Genomic DNA, 23,661 nt, shown 5'->3' on the forward strand with positions numbered 1-23,661 from the left:
AAAAAGTCACGCGTCGCCACTGGTTGTTACCTTTATCTAAAGTTACATAATTAAAAAGTATAAGTGTTATCCAGATAATAATCATGACATTATATTCTGTACTGCAAGAGCCACTTTTGATAACTAATATTTCGTAAATTTTTCGTTATTTTATCTGTATAGTGTCACAACTCAATTTTTTTTTAAATATTTTTAGTAGAATAATTAATACACTATTTTGTAGAGCTTCAAAAACTTTTATAACTGTCTAAAATATTTATTATACTAATTTTAACAGTTTTTGAATTAAACCCGGAAAAGTTCTATGGAGCGTTTCAGGTTTAGAATAGAACACTGCGGAGATGGCCCCATGTAATTCTTATGGACGATAGAAGCGCGCCGATGCCACGCCGTTCTGACTAGAATGAATCGTATATCGGCAGTCGAGTATCCACCCGTACGCGAGAGGTTTGGCAATACTGATATCCGTAAGCGTAACGTTCTATTCTTAACTTGAAATATGAAATAAAGATTAGCACAAATTTTAAACATCGTTTTCTCGATATGTATTTTGCTTTTTTGACTTATTTATGACATTGTTTGAGAGGAGGTGTGATAAATACTTGTGCTTAAACTGCCCCTTATTTTAATGTTTAAAGTGGCAGTTTATTGCTTTATAAGTTGATGTAAAAGTTTTATAAGAATAAGAATTGAGGTTCAAATGTCGGAAGAAATAGAAATTCTTCGGGGTGTAAGACGGTTTTGTGTATTGTCACCAGTAGTGATGTTGAAAAAGTAACTATTCGTTACAAAGTACTCGTTACTGGCGAATACCGAAAGTAACGATTACTATACAGAGAGGCAAATCGTTACTTTAATTACTCTGATTACTTCGTACCAATCGTATCAGAGCGAGTACCTATTTAAGTATTGTATCTACAATCGGTTGATATCCGAATCGGGCCGGTATTCCACGAGTGTTCGGTATCAGTACAGTTACTAAAATTTTATGAAGGGCGAATGCTGTGAAGAGTTTTACAGGATTACAGGGCGCTGAGAAGTAGCTGAAACAGAGGGAGGTATATCATTTAACAAAGCATGCACCCAGAAATACATGTCTATACGATTTGTCGAGGTAGATAATTCACAGAATTTCATAGATGTTCGTTCCGTTGAAAATAAAAATGCAACACATTAGATTTTAATAATAAATACACACTATTCTTATCAGGTCTAAAAATAGCTTAGATTAACCGGAACAAATGTAGAAATGATAATATTTCTAGACTATGATCATCAACTTTAATTTTACGTGTAGGTATGGCATTGTTTTTATTAGACCAGGGCATTTAACCCTAAAAACACAGGTGGAAATGCATTATTATATTTTAAAGTGTATAAAACGCACCGAAAAATGCATAAACATGTTAAAATCAGTATATTAAGGGCCAGATTTTCTTCCTTTGGAGTATTTGGGGTCACTGAACACAAATATGCAATCAGAACCGACCTCTGAAGCACCTGGGTGCCCAGGGTTACTGCTAAGGTACGTCATCAAGAGTTTCGAGGGTTTGTTTTTGGCACTTAATTGATGCAAACAGATTACTCGAAACACAATAAAATACCGGAAGAATGGAGAACGAGCGAACTAATTCTACTATTCAAAAAAGAAATAAAAAGCAGCTAGAAAACTACAGAGGTGTCAACTTGTTAAATACTACCCTAAAACTTACAACTAAATTTTTACAATACCTAATGAATCAGAGGATAAGTTTAGCGGATGAACAACAGGGTTTTCGTACTGGAAGATCGTGTTATACGAAATACTGAGAAATGAGATTCTCGATATCATTACCGGTACTCAAATACAAAAGTAATCATAGTAATCAAAGTATCCTACTAGGAACTAATACTAATACAAAATATGTACTGAGAAATGTCATTCTCGATATGATTACCGGTACTGAAATACAAAAGTAATCAAAGTAACGAATACTGTAAATGATTACTTTATACAAAAGTAACGATTTGTAACGAATACTCGAAAGTAACTATAATCAACATCACTTCACCACTGCTGTTTAATAGCGAAGCCGTTTTCCAAGTAGCATTAGGAGAGTGTAAAGATGGGATGAACATAAATGGTGAAATCCTTAATAATATAAGATATGCCGATGACACTTTCATATTTACTCCAACTCTACGAGATCTGACAAACATACTGGAACGGTTGAACAAAAACTGTACCATATTAAAATTAACTTAAAGAAAATAAAATTAATGGTCATTACAACACATCCAAAAGACAAGGAGGCACTCCATATTAATAATATCCAGATAAAAATGGTAGACAAATACAAAAATATCTAGGCACATTGTTTAGTCAAAACGCAAAACAAGCACAATATATTAAAAGCCGTATATAAATAGCAAGGACAAAATTTGTGAAAATTAAGCATTGGTGTTATGGAAGAATTCTACGAATAAGACAAGATTAGCAATATTGAAGTCCTTGATAGGGGGGAAGAAATTATTCAGACGAATAAAAATGCGGAAACTTGAATAGTTCCGTGATATAGTAAGAGGTCCTCATTATTAATGTATAGTCTGCTTCGTTTGGTTATAGAGGGAAAAATAAAAGGTAAAAGAGATGTAGGAAGAAGACGGGCCTCCAGGTTACGAAATCTAAGGCAATGGTTTAGCCTGAGCTCTAACCAACTATTTAGAGCTGCTGTAAGTAAAATAAGAATTGCCATGTTGATATTCAACCTTCGATAGAAAATGAAACTTTATGAAGAAGAGTAAAAGTTTTAAATATTTAATTTCCTTTGAACTCCTTATGTTCAATGATCTTTTCAATGAGTTTTTTTTCGGAATGAAGTACCAACGGAAAAGCCTATGCTTAAAGGTGGGTATTTATTATAGTGATATAAAAAGAAATTCAAAACTTAATCAAAACTAAAAACACGATAAAACTTTTAACAATGTAAAAATTAAAATTTAATAACCCCATGTTGGAGATCATCATGGCAATCTTTATCTTATCTGCACGAACGTGGAAAAGCTGCACAGATGTTCTGTTAAAACAGGTTCTGAGGTTCTTTAACCAGGATGTTCCTATTTTTCCTGGACCTTGCTTTACAAATATTTTTCCTTGCAGGATGGCTTGTAGGAGCCCTTTTTCTGCCACGATCTTAATCGTACCAATGTCTGTAATTTCGTACAAGAAGTAAAAACTCTTCGGTTAATTTTGTTAGGAATGGACCACTGTAATATTTTAATACGGTCAAAGATGTCCTATACGTTTATTGATTTAATGTTAATGGGACATACTGTATAGTAATTTTCAGCTATTCTCGATCGGCTTTAAAACGCTAAAATGTTAATCACGTCTGCTCTAATTGTAATTATAATTATTAAATACGATTCAATTATCAACGGGTCACTAATAAATATAAACTGTAGTACGAGATAAATATAGAAACCTAATAGTGTGCCTAAAATATATCGCTAAACGTAACTAGGGACAGTATATCAATTTATATTGACATATTACATTTACCGCCTGCATAAACATAATGTGAATTTATGCCATTTCATATTTCAAGTAATAATATGATTATTAACGATGCAGGGCTGACTTAGTACAACTGAACGGAAATGAAATGAAACTAATAAGTAAATTATTTGTTATGAAAGAATCTGGAACTGCTACAATGCTCAAATTTTATATAAATATTATATCAAATATTATACAAGATATAACTCGTTTAGACTGCTGTGCAGTAGTTTTTTCTTCTGCTACCTATAATTTATCTCAATTTACAAGGGATTAGTTGCGCTGATCCAGGATCCAGCCAATCTTTTAGTTTTGACTAAGAAACGCAAGACCGTCCGCCCAATACTTCATAAAAAGGGAAGACAGTAGAGATATAAGAAAGTGGAAAAATAAAAACTGTAGCACTATTTGCGTAGCAAATGTTGTATGTCAGAGTATGCCTGCTAGATACTTGTGTATTTTTCTTTAAAATAAACCAAGTTACCACAAAATGAAGGTGTTTAGAAACAGGATGTCATTTTGCTCCTAAATCTTCTTGTTTTTCTTTTCTAAGTTCCCTGTCCGCTGCGAACGTTGGCTATTAACATGGCATTTCTGATCTTGCTTACGGCACTTCTGAACAGTCCGACCAATGTGAGCCCGAACCATTTCCGCAGATTTTGGACCTACGAGTGTTTTCTCTTGTTTGGTTCCCGCCTGCTGACTATTTGCCCCTGGATAATCAATGTAGACGATATTTATCATGTATCAATATGCGGCCTAGATATTCAAGTTTTTCTTGTTTAATTGTTCTCACAATTTCTTCCTCTTTTTCAATTCTGTAAATTAGTTATATGTTGGAGACATGTTCGATCCAGGATATACAAAGAATACGTCGGTACACCTATATTTCGAAGACTTCTAGATTTTACGAGCGTCTCTGTCAGCATCCATATCAGTACATTGTAGCAATGCGACAATGTGGCATTTAAATAGACGTAGTTTTAGAGGAAGAGACAAATGACTGATTATGAGAAGTTTTTCATATTGTTAAATCCTGATTTAGCTGGTCCTATTCTCGTCCTAATTTGATGGTGCTAAGATTTTATATGGTCAATTATTATGTTGTTTATCAAAAACTGTCAATTGGTTAATTTTTGCTGATCAGTATCAATGTTGTGTTCTTTAAGTTGAGGCTCAGGTCGTAGTCCTTACTTGTATGCCTTCAGCACATCGACAGGAGAGAACCGTTAGCGTCTCGATACCCACGCAACCCGTTATCAACTCATTTCCATTTCTGCTACAAGACATCCGAGGTGTGGCAACCGAGAGCGTATTTAAGGAGACTACCGTACGAGGATAATCAGTCTTGCGGCTATCAGTTCTAGACTTCCTGGCTAGCCAGTGTAGTGAACAGGCAGGCCAACCTGAGTGGCGAAACTCCCTATAGGGCTTTTCATCGATACAAATGACTGTGAATGAAAAGCCCTATTGAAGAGATCGGCAGCTCCGATGGGAGTTGTATTGGGTGTCCGTATAATTATTAATATTTTGATTGTGGAACTATTTGTGCCATACACTGGAGTGAAGTGTAGGGATATTTTCTTTTGGTAATAATAAATTTTATTTTTGTTTTGCAGACGTCCATCAAGGAAGCTTTCTCCGTAACGGGGCGAAGATAGAATTGCACTTTATTTTGTTATTTTAATTTTGAACTATATATAAATATCCTGAATATATTTACTTTATTTTTAACCTGTGTTTTACTGAGTCTGTCGTCCTATAATTAATCTATTCTACTGTAAATGATCACCGCGTCATCGGCATATCTGATTTTGTTTGATTACTTTCGGTATATTTTTATGCCCTCTGTTGCATTTTCCAAATATTTTCCGAGTAAATATTGAAGAGGAGTGGGGCATAAGGTACACCCCTGTTAGACAGTCTTTTGATCCTCACACTTTTAGTAAGTTGATTGCTTATTTTTGCTCTTGCTGTTTGACCCAAGTATAGCTTTGCATAATTCGTGTCGTCAAATAGGTACCTGTTTTATTTATGTCTATGAATATTTGGCTCACATTTGTCATATTTCTATGATTAATCTTAGTGAAAGCTTGAGTGATATAATGTATCAAGCTTATAAGTCGGTAGTTATCACAGAGCTGGTGGTTTCTTCGGGATTGACAGAGCCATTTGGTTTCTTCGGGATTGTAATAAAGTAAATAGTTCTGTATCTCCTTCTCCATATAGCCCATATAACCCCAAAACGGGTTTCCATGTAGGATTTTTATGTTTCTAAGATCCTAGATCCTTGATGGCTTCGACATAAGATTTCCATCTATAACTTTTATCCTGTTGGGTGATTGAATTTGTTCTTGTTTATCATAAATTTCAGTTTTTGTGATCTTTGCTCTTATATCTCTTTTTCCATGAGAATGGTTTAACATTCAGTAAATAATAAGAGTGTCAATGATTTAAAATAGCTAAATTTAAATAAGAAATGTCTTGCATAATGTAATGTTTATAATCTAAGGACTAACTTTTTAAAACTGAAATTATTAGTTACTTAGTCCGGCCCATAAACAAACCAAATAAATTATAGCACGGATCGTGTATCTTGCCAAGGTACACATAATGCTATGGTAAAGAATGATCAATAATTTAAAGAAATGGGTAAATCAATGAAATTGCTATGGTAGTAACGACAGTTTTATAGGAATGTTTTTATTATTGGCTCATTACTTCGTATTTGTAGACGCGATAGTTATAAAGTTTGAGATAATATTCGCTGTGGTCGTTATTACGCTCAGGGTGATGCTGATATTCGATTTTAATGAATGATCCAAGTCATTATAATTGCTCATAATGGGTACTATATCAATATTAGATAAATATATAGAGATAGTGCCTGAGGCTGCTGGGAGTCGACTGTTTGGAACGAGTACACAAACTAACATAAATTATAAGGATAGATTAATGTTTGGACACAAATATTAATACTTGACACAGTAGTCAGATAAAGAAGAATTATCTTCAATAGGGATAATTTTCAAACTACGTCAAAGCAGAAGAAGCACCACATTAGCATTCTATATAGCAGTAGAAAGTAAAAGTGAACGATGTAACACGAATGACGAAAACCATTAACCTCTGAACAATCTAACCAAGAGCAGGAAAGTTCTGATTAAATATGTGTGTAAAACAAAAATCGCGAGGAAAGTTAAGTATGAACAGGTTATATTGACAGAACAAAAAATAGAATTGATAACCTGCACAACATAAAAGATAGGAGGGAGAAAACAGAAACTCTGGGAGGGAGTACATACAAGACAAAATGCAACAAAAATATGAAAATTACAACATACAGAAAACAAAAGTTAAGGAAATATGTAGTAAGAAATGAGGAAAAGAAACGTGGATAAAAGTAATAACTAAGAAAAAAAATGGAGGAAAACAGTAAAGAGCGTATAAAATTAATTTTAAAACACCGAACAACCTAAGAAACAGAAAAAAGATAAAATTAAAATACATAATGAACAACAATGAAAAGATAAGAGGGGAATATTTTAAGTAATTGCTCATTGTGAAGCGAGAATGAAAAATGAGAAGATATGTACAAGAAAAATATTGGTAACATAGAAGATATTTATAAAGGAGAAAGTATTAGAGGATAGAAGTATTAAAGAAAATAAAGATTGGGAAGGTCACAGGGGGTGATGACGTCAAGAAGTGGTGAAGGAATAATACAAAGAAAAAACTACTATGCATATACAACATAGTATGGAAAAGAAAACATACACCAAGACATAAAGTGAGAAAGAGAGAATGAGAGAGAGAGGAAGGAACGACCATAATCACACAAGATTGTATATTCGCCATGCAGCAAATAATAGAGAAAACTAAAAATAATAGAGATGTGTAAAAAACTTTCGGCTCAATTAAAAGAGGAGCTATGTCGGAGAGTCTAAATAGACAGGAAATAGGTCCAAGTAAGTTCGAAGAGTAATCGTGGCAAAGTGGCAAAAAGTATATACATAATAGGAAAATAACAAACTATTAAGAATGAAAAATATGCTGTCAGAATCACTTGAAACAAAAAAAGGAGTAAAACAGGGAGGAAGTTTGAGCCCAATACTCTTTATAAATGTAACAAATGAGATACTGAAAGCATGCAAAAAAATATTTAAAAATTTTTTCACTGAATGAAATAGAATGCAAACGATAAATGCATAGATATGCATATAAAAAAGATGTAAGGGTATAAATGGAACAAAGCTAAACTTAACAAATTATAGCTTTTAGTATGTTCTCGTGATTCTTTATTATTTTTGTATACCAGTTCACAATTATAGTGCCTAGACAGCCTAGACTTACGCATAATAAATTGTTGTAAGCGGTAAACGAAGAAGTAAACATAACCGAGTTTTAAGAAGCTTTGCAGGGCCATGCTAATTAGGTTTTAAGTCGGTCCTGATCACTTACAAATTTTCAATAACAGAAGATTTGTAAGGCGTGATTATTTTTATTACTTTACCATAATTTCAAGAGACCATTAGCATATTGAAGGTACTGCATATATTCATGAACCTTCTATACATGTGTATTCATGCTTCTTATTAAATTTTTTCTTTGTTACACATATCATATCTTCATATCAAATTGTTTCATTTGTGTATTTCAGTCTAGATTGACTTTTTTCTTTTTTCTCCAGGTGTTGTAAGTGCGGTACCCTGTATATTTCTTTATCAGAACTTGTCCTGTAGGTAAATGAACTAAATGACACTTGTACGTGATCCAGATAGCATTTCCTTTTAAAAATCATACCACCTAAAGCGGTAGAGCTCAGTGCATCAGGGTCCTGTCTCACGTCCTTATACATATGAAGTAAGCTAGGCCTTGTGTTACACATGTCGCCAGTGACGGAGCTAATAATTTATCAGATGAAGTCAATATCTGAAGTAAAAACCGAACAATTCTTTAAATTTGTTTTAATTATAGAAATCAAAACCGTATAACTAAGTACATTTTAATCTCTTGGTATCTATACTAAAATCACGATTCAGTAGAAACAAACAAACCAAGACACTTAAATGTTTCGAGGAGTACTTCCAAATCATCATTTGCAATGGATATACATTTTATAAATCCCAAATCATGATTCGGAAGTGCTCTTCGTAACATTAAACATATCTTGGTTTGTTTATTTCTAGTGCATCTTGATTGTGATTTTAGTATAGTTATTATAAAACAAAATGAGTAAAAATTTCATTTAACTAGTTTTTTGTAAGTTTTTTCTGGAATCAATCATAAGATCATTTATTTTCTATTTTATTATTTCCGTATTTATAACTAATTGTTTCTAACATTAGGTTCTAACATTGTTTCTAACATCTAGTTCTCAAACCAATTCAAGACCGAGAGAGGTGTTAGACAATGCGTGTTGTCACCTGACATATTTAATATTTATGGTGAACATGTCATGAGGATGGTTTTAGAAGGATGGGCCGGTGGAGTAACAGTAGCTGGTAGGAAAATCTCCAATTTAAGATTTGCTGATGACACTACACTTATAGTAGCAAATGAGCAAGAAATGGTTGATCTTCTGCGAAGAGTTGAGTACGAAAGCAATAAAGTTTGTCTGAAAATCAATAAAGCTAAGACAAAAATAATGGTGGTCGACAGATTCGACACTATTCAACTGACTAACATGTTACAGGAATACCAGATATACCCTATTCCACGAACATACGCCTGTTTTGGATTACTTCGACGAATATTTTACTGTGCAAAATAAGAAGAACGAAAGTAAATTGCAAATTACATTGTTGTTTATTGGAATAATTATTAGCGCCATTTACTTTCGTACTTATTATGCTGCACAGTAAAATATTCGTTGTCGAAGTAATCCAAAACAGGCGTATATTCGTGGTGGTAAACACCTTTGTCTATCTCGGGTCTTGTATAACTAACGATGGTAACTGTGAAGCAGAAGTTCGGAGAAAATATCAAGATGAGACTGGTGAATGCTATTGTATTCTCAATATTTCTATACGGAGCAGAGACTTGGACTCTTCGCGCATGCGAGCGCCAAAAAATTTATGCCTTTGAGATGTGGTGCTGGAGAAGAATGCTACGCATACATTGGATAGCTCATAGGACAAACGTTTCCATTCTAAACCAACTCAATATTAAAAAAAAGGCTGTCCACAATATGTCTGCATCGAATTCTGCAATTCTTTGGTCACGTGGTTCGCAGAGGTCACGACAGTTTAGAGAGACTAATTGTTTCTGGAAACGATCCGGGGAGAAGATCAAGAGGACCATTACCAACTAGATAGTCTGACCAAATAAAGCATTCACCTGGAAACTCATTCTGCGAAGCTCTTAGAGCAGCTGAAGATAGAGACCAATGGAGAAACATTGTTAGGAATATTGGAAGAAATCACAATCCTCAGTAATGGGAAAACAACAAGAGAGATAGAGAGAGAGTTTCTAACATAATGTTTCTTGCTACATATTATTATTTAAAAACTTGAAATGAATTCCAAGGTCAGATTGAAGAACTGATACCATACATGCTAGGACAAAACAAAATGTAGACTCATGTTCACACAAGATGTCCGATCTTGGCACTGGCTCAGTTCACGACTAGCTTCACTCCAGTTCGCTTCCTTTTTTCCCAAGAAACCTAATAATGCAACCAGATTTTCTCGGGGAATTTATTGAAATGTATAAAAGTTTTTTTTGGTGTGGCAAACGAAAAATAAAAACTATAATAACTGTAATAAAAAAAAATAATGGTAAATAAGCCAATTACAAAAAAAAATAAACTCATGAGATCGGTCTATAAAAGAGATGACATAGATGAAAAAGGTGAGAGCATGAGTATATATGTATACAAAAAATCTCCCTGGAACTGGAGAAGAAGACGTATAAATAAAACATCTTTGTGGTACTTCGACCTATTGGAATTTTTAAATGATTAAGATGTACCAAGGATGCCACGAGAAACTAGGAACGATGAAGAGGAGTCTCAGAAGATATTTGAAAGTAGCTGTGAGTCTTTCATGGGATGTAATTGCTTTGCTAATGCAAGTGTCTTGTTTCAGCATGTATGGCGTTATCAGCGTTATCATCTAGCAATAGATAATAGGCTGACGTATCCATTCACAAATAATTGCGTCGCAGTCATCAGTTTTGCCTCTCAGTTTTTTCAGTAACGAGACGTGTGGATATTGGCGTCTATTCAGCTATTGACTATTCCCTTGAACATCCTGCTTTTTCCTTCTTTGCTACTTTTCCCTTCAGTCGTTGTATCGTTATAGTTGAAAAAATAAAAGAAAGCTGTCGTGTTTCCTCTATAATCAAAAAAATGTCTTCCAGTAAACTTCACACTACTCAAGACTATGGATTGGACCTGAGGTAGATACCGGAAGGAAAAATATGTAGTGTGTATACACTGGGCAAAGGGTACATTTTGTCGCTAGTTTTTTAACAACTTTTTTTAATATAGAAAACAGACCCCACCACTTGTACTGTAGGCACATTATATTGCTGAATTTGTTGCGCCACATGCTTCATTCAGTAAAATAAAAGTAGTTTCTTTATTTTTCTTTTTTACTACTGGTTTATTTTAACATTCCACTGTATTCATGTTTCTTTTAGTGTGATAATGTAGTTTTATTGTAAAAGACTAACTTATTTCAATAAATAATAACTGTATAAGTATACTATGAACCTTGAATGAGGAACATTTTCCTCGTTCGCTTATATTCGTTATTTCTTTCTTTCAGATTCTCTCTCAGTTTTGTTTCAATCTTCTTCTTCGTCTTAGCCTTCTATCGTTCATATTTCGATATGTGCCTCTCCCAACAATCTGTCTCTATTCCGAGCAACATATTTCTAATTTGTTCCGGCTACTGTTTTAATATCAGTATAACCCATCTCATCTGTGATTTTTGTTTTACTATTAGTCGGAGAGATAGAAGCGGATTTTGTGCGTGATAAGTAATATGGAAAAACTATACGGGGATATGTTGAATTAGTTGTGTACATCACTTTCACCAACGGCCGGAAACCAGAGTTGGGGCCAAGGGTAGTTATAAGGGGTCAAACTCGCGGATTTTATTATTTTTTTATGACGCTTATGATCGAGATAGTGCACCAAAATTTGGGAATAAGTAGGTAATGACGTAACTAAGTAAAATATCTTTGGGCGGAATGCTGCGTGGCCGACAAAGGGGTGGGGGTAGGAGTGAATATAAAAAATATAAAGGGTTTTTTGCAACGTTCTTGATTGAGATAGTAGACCAAAATTTGGGAATAAGTAGATCATGACGTTACTAAGTAAAATCCCCAGAGCCGGAAACCAGAGTTGGGGATGAGGGTAGTTATAAGGGGTCAAAGTCGCCGTTTTTATTATTTTTTTTTGTGACGCTCATGATCGAGAGTGTGTACCAAAATTTGGGAATAAGTAGGTCATGACGTAACTAACTAAAATCTCCTGGGGTGGCACTCTGCGGGGCCGACAAAGGGGTGGGGCAGGGGTGAATACAAAAAATATAAGGGGTTTTTTTGCGACGTTCGTGATTGTCAGAGTGCACCAAAATTTGGGAATAAGTAGACCAAGACATAACTAAGTAAAACCCTCAGAGCCGGAAACCAGAGTTTGGCATGAGGGTAGTTATAAGGGGTCAAAATCGCCGTTTTTATTATTTTTTTTGTGACGCTCATGATCGAGATAGTGCACCAAAATTTGGGAATAAGTAGGTTATGAGGTAACTAAGTACAATCTCCAGGGGTGGAACGCTGCGTGGCTGATAAAGGGGTGGGGGTAGGTGTGAATATAAAAAATATAAGGGGTTTTTTGCGACGTGCTAGATTGAGATAGTGCACTAAAATTTGGGAATAAGTAGACCATGACTTAGCTAAGTAAAATCCCCAGAGCCGGAAACCAGAGTTGGCGATGAGGGTAGTTTTAAGGGGTCAAAATCACAGTGTGTATTTTTTTTGTGACCCGGCACAACATTTGTCCCCCACTCAGCGTTCCGCCCCTGGAGATTTTACTTAGTAATGTCACGATCTACTTATTCCCAAAATTTGGTGCACTATCTCGGTCACGAACGGCAAAAAAACCCCCATATATTTTTATACTCACTCCTGCCTACCACCCCTTTGTACCCCAAGCAGCGTTCCGCTCCTGAAGATTTTACTTAGTTACGTCATAACATACTTACTCCCAAATTTTAGTGCACTATCTCCATCATGAGCGCCACAAAAAAAATAATAAAAACCGCGACTTTTACCCCTTATAACTACCCTCGTCCGCCACTTTGGTTTCCGTCTCTGGGATACTACTTAGTTATGTCATGGTCTACTTATTTCCAAATTTTGGGTGCACATCTCAATCACGAACGTCGCAAAAAATCCCTTACATTTTTTTATATTCACCCCTGCCCCACCCCTTTGTCGACTACGAAGAGTTCCACTCCTGGAGATTTTACTTAATTACGTCATGACCTACTGATTCCCAAATTTTGGTGCACTATCTCGATCATGAGCGTCACAAAAAAAAATAATAAGAAACGGAAATTTGACCCCTTATAACTACCTTCCTTCGCCACTCTGGTTTCCGGCTCTGGGGATTTTTATTATTTATGTCATGGTCTACTTACACCCAAATTTTGGTGCACTATCTTAATTACAAACGTCGCAAAAAACCCGTTATATATTTTATATTCACCCCCACCCCCACCCCTTTGTCGGCCATGCAGCGTTGAGCCCCTAAAAATTTTATTTAGGTACGTCATGACCTACTTATTCCCAAATTTTGGTGCACTAGCTCGATCACGAGCGTCATAAAAAAAATATTAAAATCCGCGAATTTAACCCCTTATAACTACCCTCGGCCCCAACTCTGGTTTCCGGCTGTTGGTGAAAGTCATGTACACAACTAATTCAACATATCCCCGTATAGTTTTTTCATATTACTTATCACGCACAAAATCCGCTCCCAGCTCTTAGACTATATCAATGGTTTGTGTTTTTAGTGCAAATTGTCGTTTTTAATTTTTATTTGACCTTTTATCCTGATAATTAAGTCATAGTTGAAATATTCTTAATAGGAGAGACATAATTTAAAAGTTCAGCACACTGTGCTCTCGTCTTTTTTTTTTCAGTATCAAGGTCAAAAAATGGCCAAATTAATATATTTTTTGACTATTTATGAAAAAACTTGTAGCAGCTCGATTCATGCAGCATATCATTGTGGTTTATTTCTATTATTAGAGTGAGTTAAAATAGTTTTCATAATTCCGTTTTGTTGTTGTAAAAAACATTGTACCACCACTGTATAATGGCATTCACAGCAAAGAAGTTTTTATGCCGACGGCAGATGCCTATGAAGATATCATACGAATGAAACTAAGGAATGACAACTGTTATATTCTCTAAATCAAATATGTTGTTTCTCAACAAAATGACAACGGCACTTCGATCTGTGCCATGCCAACCTTCTAGGATTCTTTTTGTCTTGTCTTGTCCATCCATACACGTCACTACAATTTTTTACATTATGTTTTGTTTACCCTAGCCTTCTTATGAAGTTGTTTAGTTGCCTTATTGGTATCTCTATTGTAGGCAAAATTTCATTGCAATGTGTTAATTAAGAGGGAAATATATGGAGTTCTTGTCTACAGGGTGTATTGTACTGTGTCTACAGAACAGAGTAGAATAATGTCACTGATTTATAAAATCATATTACAATGATATATTAATCCTAAAAATTTTCAGTTCATGGAATTATGCTAAAAAAAAAGAGATGAAGAAAGACTATTAAGAAAGACATGTTAATTACACATAATTGAACAAATCATGTAAACGAACATATGAGAACTTCAACCCAAAGCTTGATGCAGTAGTGCAAAATGGAACCAAAATATAAAAAAAGAATGTGTGTACTTTGTACACACGTAAGAAGTTATATTGTATATGATTCTAATGAAACAAACATACTTCAAACAGTTTATTTGTATTTTATTTAAATATTAAACTAATTTTAATACTTACTACTTTCCAAAAAAATGTTATTAAATCAATACCAGAAATTAAAAAAAGTAAGGCAAGACTTACTACATGAGGTGTTCCTAAGCGGTCACCGATCCAAATATAACCGCGATAAACACTGCATGACTACGGTTATCGGGCGACAACCGTGTAAGTCAGTGTACTATGGCCGTAAAATTAATTCCAAAATGAATTATTTTAATAGATTATACAAATAATATTAAGATTGCTTGTTGGTCTTCAATTCATCTTGTTTCAATACTTATTATCCTGTTCCCGACGAAGACAAATCCAAAGACACAAAAATTATAAAATATATTTATCTACTAAAAACACCAATATTTGTTAACACTTTATTTGCACTGATACATACGTAACTTGAAAGATTTAGCAACTAACTTCATACTGTCTGTGTGCGCGTAGTTTATACTGTCGATTTTATAAAAATTCACTCTCAACATTTTTCCCAACCGCGTCTAAAGAAGTATAACTCCAAATTAGTTCATAATATAATCTAATTAATGTTGTTCTGAAGCTATTTCCTTGTGGCATTTTTATGATTAATTATTTATATGGGAAATAAGCCACAATTAAAATGAAAAAAATAATTTTATTAACGTTTCGACGCCCAAATCGGGTGCCGTTGTCAAAATACAAAATATTACTAAAATAAACTATGAAGTCTCTAACGCGAGAATTTTACTGTCGTTGCATTTGGTTGTCTTTTTAAAGACATATCACATGCTATAATTTTTTATGACGGATATTCTTGAGTTGGGGTTAATTTCATGTAATCGAATGAACTATCTTTCAGTAAGTCGTCCCAGGAACGCAACTCATAAATATTGGCAATATCATTTTAAAGTCTTCTACTTTAAAATGTATAATATATGTCTGAATTGCCAATATAAATGAGTGAGATTAAATAAATTATTAGAAGAATTTTTTTGCTTAGCAACAACACTTTAGTTTATTTTAGTAATATTTTGTATTTTGACAACGGCACCCGATTTGGGCGTCGAAACGTTAATAAAATTATTTTTTTCATTTTAATTGTGGCTTATTTCCGATATAAATAATTAATCATAATCTAATTACATATGTATATAAAATGCATAATCCAGTTCCAGTCATAAACGTGTTTTGCCCAAACTAAGAAGAAGAGATACATAATCTCATAATCTAGTTCATAAATTCTTCTTTTTTAGATTGCTTGACTTTTTTTGAGCTATATGGAGTCGTATAATATTTTCTTACGCCGTTTGATTCTTGATCCCTCTTGAAACGGCTTCCCCAATAAATCGTATAATTTTCAAATTTCGCATTTCCAACATTGTGAGAATATTCAAGTGGCCGCTTGAAGAGAAATTCATAAAAATTTAATATTGAATCGTCCACGTGTTTCGGGTTTGTCTCACGTACGATATGAAAACGTATAGAAGTTGTTTGTCACCATTTGAGGGAGTGATACGGCCGCCAGAGCAATAAAGCTTTGTCTATAAGGGAAATATCTCTGGAAATCCCATACTTTAGAAAGCCATAAAGTAGTCTGGAAGGAGCCTGGTATTTATCCTTTGATGTATTTTATAGGGTAATATTACGACATCGAATTTTGAAATTCTTTTTTAAATAGAAATATCGTCTTCTCTTATCGGTATATTTTTCCCATTTTTACGAATCAATTGCAAAATCCATCACATACGAAAATAAGAAAACCAATATTGATATTCTAGTCACCGCAAAAAATAAAATGGGGTTTAGATTATGTAATTGTGGACACAAAATGTCGATTGGGCGTTAACTATGTATATATTATAACTTTCAGCTCACTCCATTTAGGCAAGAGATTCACGCCCAAAAGAAGAAAAGATGCATAAAGAACCCACTCACGAAATCAAAACAGGTGAGAAACGGCAAAGAACTCCTCAACCTGGCAAAAGACAATAAAGTATCTTTAATAAAAATAAAAATATATACCATTTTTATTCAGTTGCAATGCGAAGGCAAAACAATCTTATTTTTCATTTAGAATACGGAGCGCACTCCGCACTCTGAATCGACGATTTTCGACTCTTATTGGAGTCTCATCGGAGAGACGTAGGCCTGCTACTCCATATTCAAATGCTGGCCACTCACTTACGGATATCGAAGAGGCCATAGCATGCAGGCCAGGACTGAAGGCCGTTATTTGAGTAGTTAAGTTAATGAACGGCAGTTAAAACGCCACACATATGCCGTTTTGTGATCGAGCGTGCCAACGCCTTTACGAAAACTGCGTGTATGTGGTGATTTTGGCTTCAATTAACCGCCTGTCAGTCGCTCGGCCTCTTCGATATCCGTAAGTAAGTGGCCAGCATAAGTGATCAGTGATCAACATCAAGAGTTTATCCCCCACACCGCAACTGACGTGAATGGATTAGGTGACTAGCGTCATCTGGCAATTGAAAGGCAAAGTTTTTCAATCCTAATAGCGACATTAATAATATTAAAAAATATTAAAAATGTTACTAAAAGATTTTTAAATTGAAAACTTATTGGTCCATTTCCCTGGTGACACCTCCAAGGCTTCTACAATATGCCAGCCAGATGGATGCTGCAGTGAAGACAGTAGCAGGTCTACGTCTCTCCGATGTGACTCCAATAAGAGTCGAAAATCGTCGATTCAGAGTGCTGGACTGCGCTCCCTGTTCTAAGTGAAAAATAAGGATTGTTTTGCCTTCGCATTGCAACTGAATAAAAATGGTATATATTTTTATTTTTATATTAGTATTACTCCTATGGAGTAACTAGGTCCATTTTCCGTTGGAACTTTACCAAGCTGCAGATGGGGGTTGTGAATTGCATAGTGTAGAATTCCTTCCTGTGTAGAATGTCGCTATTAGGATTGAAAAACTTTGCCTATCTTTAATAAGGTTGCGGGTCATTAAGGGGTACATAGGAATGAACGAGTAGATATGTTAGCAAAACAAGCCTCGAGAGAAACTTTTGAAGGCCCAGAACCTTTATGTGGCATCACTAAAGATACTACGAAAAACGGGGTTCAGAAATAGCTAATAAGGAATCATCAATAGAAATGGAGAGCCACTCAAATGCAAATCCAAACTAAAAGTATAATCAACAATAGCAGTAGCGGCGCCTGGTGTAAAATATTGGGGGTGCACACATAATATTAAGATATAAAAAGACCTTGAGACCCTATTTCCGTAGGTAAAATTTTTTGAGTGTCGTCAAATTGTAAAAATCAAAGGACCTTATTAAAAATTACAATAAATAATGTATTTTATTGACTTAAAATTATAATTTAGTGTTTAAATGTTACAAGCAAGTTTTGAAACGAAAGTCAGTCGCCTTTTTTTAGATAAATTATTCACAACCAAATTCAGTAAAATTTGGAATTTCTTGAATCATTTTTTTTTTAATTGAAAACATTGCGAGTGCAGTTAATCGATCCTGGCCCATAGCTAGGTATTCTAAGGAAAGTTTTGATCCGTTTCAATGCAGAGAGACATCGTTCTGTTTCTGCAGTTGTCACTGGCATAGTAACAAGTAATTGAAGAATTCAAATTATTTCAGAAAAATCATCTTGTAAATTATTTTTAATCAAAAATTTAGTTAAGTGGATTGCGCCGGATAGTTAAAATCGTATCTTCTATTTTATTCATTATGCTTCCTCTTCTCCAAATATGTGCACACCTACACAATTTGTAAGTTTTTACACAAATCTCCATTTTAAATAATCATTTATAATCCCGGCCTTTGCACTTTGGTACATTTTTAATTTTTCTTCTAAATATAATGAAGAAAATTTAATTGATTTTAAATATTCCACGCTAACATTTACATCTACAAATCCTTCCATTCTTAATATTGTTCCGAAATTCGAACTTCACGAAAGCAAAATTTAAATGTACGTGTTGCCGTGCACGTTATAAACACCATAAGATCACATCAAATCACATCCAACTTGTGCTCTTGTGGCCATCTAAACTTGTGGGCTATAGCGTATAGGTGGTGAGTTTTGTATTTTGCCTTATGAAAAGTCATTGGAATAGGAACCACCGTAAGAGCGGTGACCGAGGGGTTCTGTCTAAGGCCTCGCATCCGTGAAGTTTCTCCTTTGAAATAGAATAAAAATAATTAAATATTACCTATTAGATACCTATAAACTCCTTGGATCTGTTATTTCGAATTTCAATTATTACTGTATAGTTAGATTAAAATGTTATTTATAGAATGAAAAATTTTACATATATGAATGTTGGTGTGAAAATAATTTTGGGGGTTCACGGCACATGTGCACTTATGGAGAAACCGCCACTGAACAATATTGATAAAAAACTGTCGAACAATTTGATGAACCTTTCGATAAATGAGAGATCAAAACGGTCACTGAAATAGTGACTGGACATTGCCGTTTAAGAAACCACCTATCCAAACTAGGTATTAATATGAATGAACTATGGTGCAGAAAGGGCGAAATGGAAGAAGATCCTGCCTTGCCACATACTATGCCATTGCAATGTACTACGTCATGTAAGGCAGGAATTCACTAGTCAACTGAGGTTTGAACCAGAAGAGATTCTAAAACTACCAATAAGAACATTTTTAGCCTGATGTCGCCTGATCTAAGAAGAAGAAGAGACCCCTCAGCGATATGTAAAGACTGAACCAATCGTTGTCTGAATAGTTCAGTTGTTAGGAATTGGCTTACAAAGCCGAAGGGCCTGGGTTCGATCTCAGCACAGAAAACAAATATTTTTCAATTTCTAATTTAACCGATCTACCACCGTTGTTCGGAAGGCACGCCAAGGCGTCGGTTACGTCTACGTAAGTAGTCATTAATACTGAAAACCTGAGCCAGAAGGTTACACAAATGGTTGCAAATGGAAATAAATGTAGAAATATAGCAGTTTACAAACAGGGTGGAGTAATATTAATCAAGAAATCCGATATTTAATGCTTTATTTTTGCTTATTTAGTTTCGGAAGGTGTTTTGTTATTAGATGCGATTGTACTGCAGCAAATTGGCATATTGTACATCTTCAATTTGTGTAACCTCCTGGCTTAGGTTTTAGTGTTCACCTGCCCTCCGAAGCACGGTGCCACTGAGGCAGTAGTATTCTGGTTAGTGTGTACTCTAGTTAAACATTTACCAAGGAATTATACCAAAAAACTGTCTATATTACGTTCATTCCCAAATTAAGCTCAGAAGCCAATTTCAGACGCTTGATAACCAATGATAAGCTGCCATGACACGACATTGTCACCGATCACGTCTCTGAAATTGGCGTTTGAGCTTACCTTGGTAATGATCGTAGTATAGTACAAAATTGTTCGTTTATGGTGAGGTTTATAAAGGTTGTTATTCTTAGTCTCAGACTTGGTTGCGATTGAAAGCCTTTGCTAGGTCTATGAAACATTTTTTTTATTGTTTGTTTACTGTGCAATCAGTAAAAAAAACAGACCATAAACACATTTGTTGAAATTTACAATGACGCGAAGAGAAATATTTCAATAAATATTTACTCTACATGAGTATTACAATTATTACGTTTACAATTAGTGTTTCTTAACCCGCGAGTAGTCGCGCGGTGAGATAGAATCTCAATTTTTATCCTTTTTCGCGATAACTTGATGAAAAATTTTTCAATTTTGATAAATTTCGTAAGTGCCTCGAGGAAGGGTGTAGTAATGCGTAGGAATTTTTTTTCTTCTTCTTCTTTTTGTGGAATTTATGGCTTTGGGGAGAGCAAATTAGGTTTAACCCGCGAGTAGTCGCGCCGTTAGATAGAATCTCACATTTCATCCTTTTTCGTAATACAGTAAAACCTGTCAGTAACGGCCACTAAAAATGAAAGAACTATTGGCCGATATAGAAAGGTGGCCGCTATTGCCAGTTTTTGTAGTCTATATATAATTGGTTTGGGAAATGTTTAAACTGGCCGAGGTGGCCGATGTTGGCAGGTGGCCGTTAACACAGGTTTTACTGTACAGTAAAATTTGTCATAACGGCCACTAAAAATGAAAGAACTATTGGCCGATATAGAAAAGTGGACGGTATTGCCAGTTTTTTTAGTCTACATAATATAATTGGTTTGGGAAATTTTTAAACTGGCCGTTAGGACAGGTGGCCGATGTTGGCAGGTGGCCGTTAACACAGGTTTTACTGTACAGTAAAATTTGTCAGTAACGGCCACTAAAAATGAAAGAACTATTGGCCGATATAGAAAGGTGGACGGTATTGCCAGTTTTTTTAGTCTACATAATATAATTGGTTTGGGAAATTTTTAAACTGGCCGTTAGGACAGGTGGCCGATGTTGGAAGGTGGCCGTTAAGACAGGTTTTTTTAATAAAATTGTTAGAAATATATATTTTTTATATAAAAAGTAGATAAAAATAGTACAAAATAAAAATTTGTTTTAAATTCGTATATTGAGATAGAATCTCACACGCGACTATCGACGTTACAGAAGTGAGCGCGACTACTCCCGGGTTAACTTAAGAATGGTAAATCTAATGGAAATTTTTCGTTAAGGCGTCTAATTTGTTGACTATTATCCAATAAATTTAGCGCTAACACATTTGGGTGGTTTTCTAGTCGCTGTAGAATGTTTATTTTAGAAACATAGATATGCTGGTTTATTGTACTCGGTGGCCTTTTCTGTGATTTGTCTCAGTACAAATACGGCGTCTACGCAGGATCTTCCGGATCTGAATCCTTACACTTACTCTATAGAAGAAACATACCAATCAATATTATATATACAAACCATCGAAAACATCTACTTCCATAATCGAATGCAGGCAAAGATAAATGGAAAACTAACACAGTTTATACCAGTACATAGCGGAGTCAGACAAGGTGACTCGTTAAGCCCACTGCTCTTTAATATAATAATGGACGAAATAATAGAAGCAGTAAGTAAAGGTCATGGTTACAGAATGGGGAACAAAGAAATCCAAATATTATGTTATGTAGACGACGCCGCATTAATCACCGAGTCAGAAGACGATCTCCAAAGATTAACACATATCTTCAATACAACAGCCAAGAAGTACAATATGATAATATCAGCAGAAAAAACCTAATGTATGTCAACATCTAAATACTTACCCACTACGATGTAAAATCGAAATTGATGGGAAAATAATAAAGCAGGAAGCAAGGTTTAGATATCTGGGAATAGGTATAACCAGTTACGGAGATGTTGAAGAGGAAGTACGACAACAAAGCTTAAAAGCATGTAAAGCGGCGGGATCTCTTAATGCCACAATCTGGAAGAACAAACACCTAACACAAGACACAAAAGCAAGAATCTATAAAGCAGCAATTAGACCTATATTAACATACACGGCGAAGACAAGACCTGACACATGTAAAACGAGACGACTACTAGAAACAACAGAGATGAAAATACTTCGACGAATATCAGGGAAAAGTCGGTTGGATAGGGAGAGAAGCGAAAACATAAGATCATGCAATGTAGAAGACATTAAAGGATGGGTGACAAAACGGAAACAGGAGTGGAACGAACACATTAGTAGAATGGCAGAGGATAGGATAGTACGAATAGCAGGAAATAAGTCACCAAATGGACGGAGAAGTATTGGCAGACCAAGAAAAAGATGGTGCGATAACTTAAACAATTTAGGAGGCTAATATTGAAAAAGAAACAAGGCTTTAAAGCCTACATACGAGAAGGAAGAAGAAGAAGAAGTTATTCTTAGTTTTAATTACGTATTTTTTATTTCATTACCTACTCTTTGTGTATGTGAGAGATATTTTATAAAGTAAACCTACAAAGTATTTTGTCTTAATAAACCCGTAAATACAAAGTGGCTCTCTCTGCAGATGATTGGCATAAGAGTCAGCACAGGTCGAATTTAGAGCTTAACCAGCAGCAATTTGTGAAGTAATTTTAAATTTCTGATAAAATCTTTGCTACTTTGTAAGAGTCTATTAAAACTAAATCAGGTATATAAAGGCACTTCCCAGAATCGGAATTTATATTCAGAAAAGGTTTTTAGCGCATTACAAAGAAACTGCAAGTGTGAGATGATTTATTAAAAACCCGTCTGAACGAACATTGGCATTTTATTTCATTCGGCACCCTGCCGAAGTTGTTAACATGCGAGCGTTTTATTGAACATGAAATTTAACATTTTGCGCTGATGAAAATAATGAAATGCATGTAGGAGTATGTTATACATTTAATTAAAATGGCGGATACGCCGGAAATTTAACTAGCGGCTGGCTACAGCTACAAGAAGGTTTATTTCCGTAGGTTTCATTAACATGAAATCATTTTCCAATCCAGTAAGCAAAAATTATAACTAAGAATAGTTTATAATGATATATAGTAAAACTGCTTTTCCGAATAATTAAATTTTGTAAGCTTAGAACTTTGAACATCCTTTCTCTTCATAAGAACATGAATATTTTTCAGAAAATTTTAATACATTACTAATGGTACTGATTGTGCGGGATTCCTCACACATATCTGGCGTTTTGCTCATGTCTTGGGTTTTTTGTGGCTCAATAAGCCCTTTTGTGTTCTGTTATGCGTTGTCAAAGATTCTACCAGTTTGACCGATGTATGTTTTTGGACAGTCACCACATGTCAATTTGTATACACCACTCTGTAATTGCTTTCTCTTTTGGCTTTTGGTGTTCGTAATATATTTGCTTAAATTGTCTGTTCTGAAAGCTAGTGTTATTCCTTTCTTTTTTAAATATATATTTGGCTATTTTAGTTGATATCTTACTGTATGTATGTATATGTAATTGAGCAGAATGTACTGGGTTTTTTCTCTGCTGGTGGAAATTAGTCTGTGCCCTGAAAATAGAACTGACCTTTAGACCTAGACCTTAGTCACGTATTTTTTATGGGAAATAAGCCACAATTTTACTAAAAAATGAATTTATTAACGTTTCGAAGCCCAAATCGGGTTTCGTTGTCAAAATACAAAATACTATTAAAATAAAACAAACATGTTGTTGCTAAGTAAAAAAATTCTTCTAATAATTTATTTAATCTGACTCATTTATATTGGCAATTCAGACGTATATTATACATTT

Source organism: Diabrotica virgifera, chromosome 2 (genome assembly GCF_917563875.1).
Source record: "Diabrotica virgifera virgifera chromosome 2, PGI_DIABVI_V3a".
Lineage (NCBI taxonomy): Eukaryota > Metazoa > Arthropoda > Insecta > Coleoptera > Chrysomelidae > Diabrotica > Diabrotica virgifera.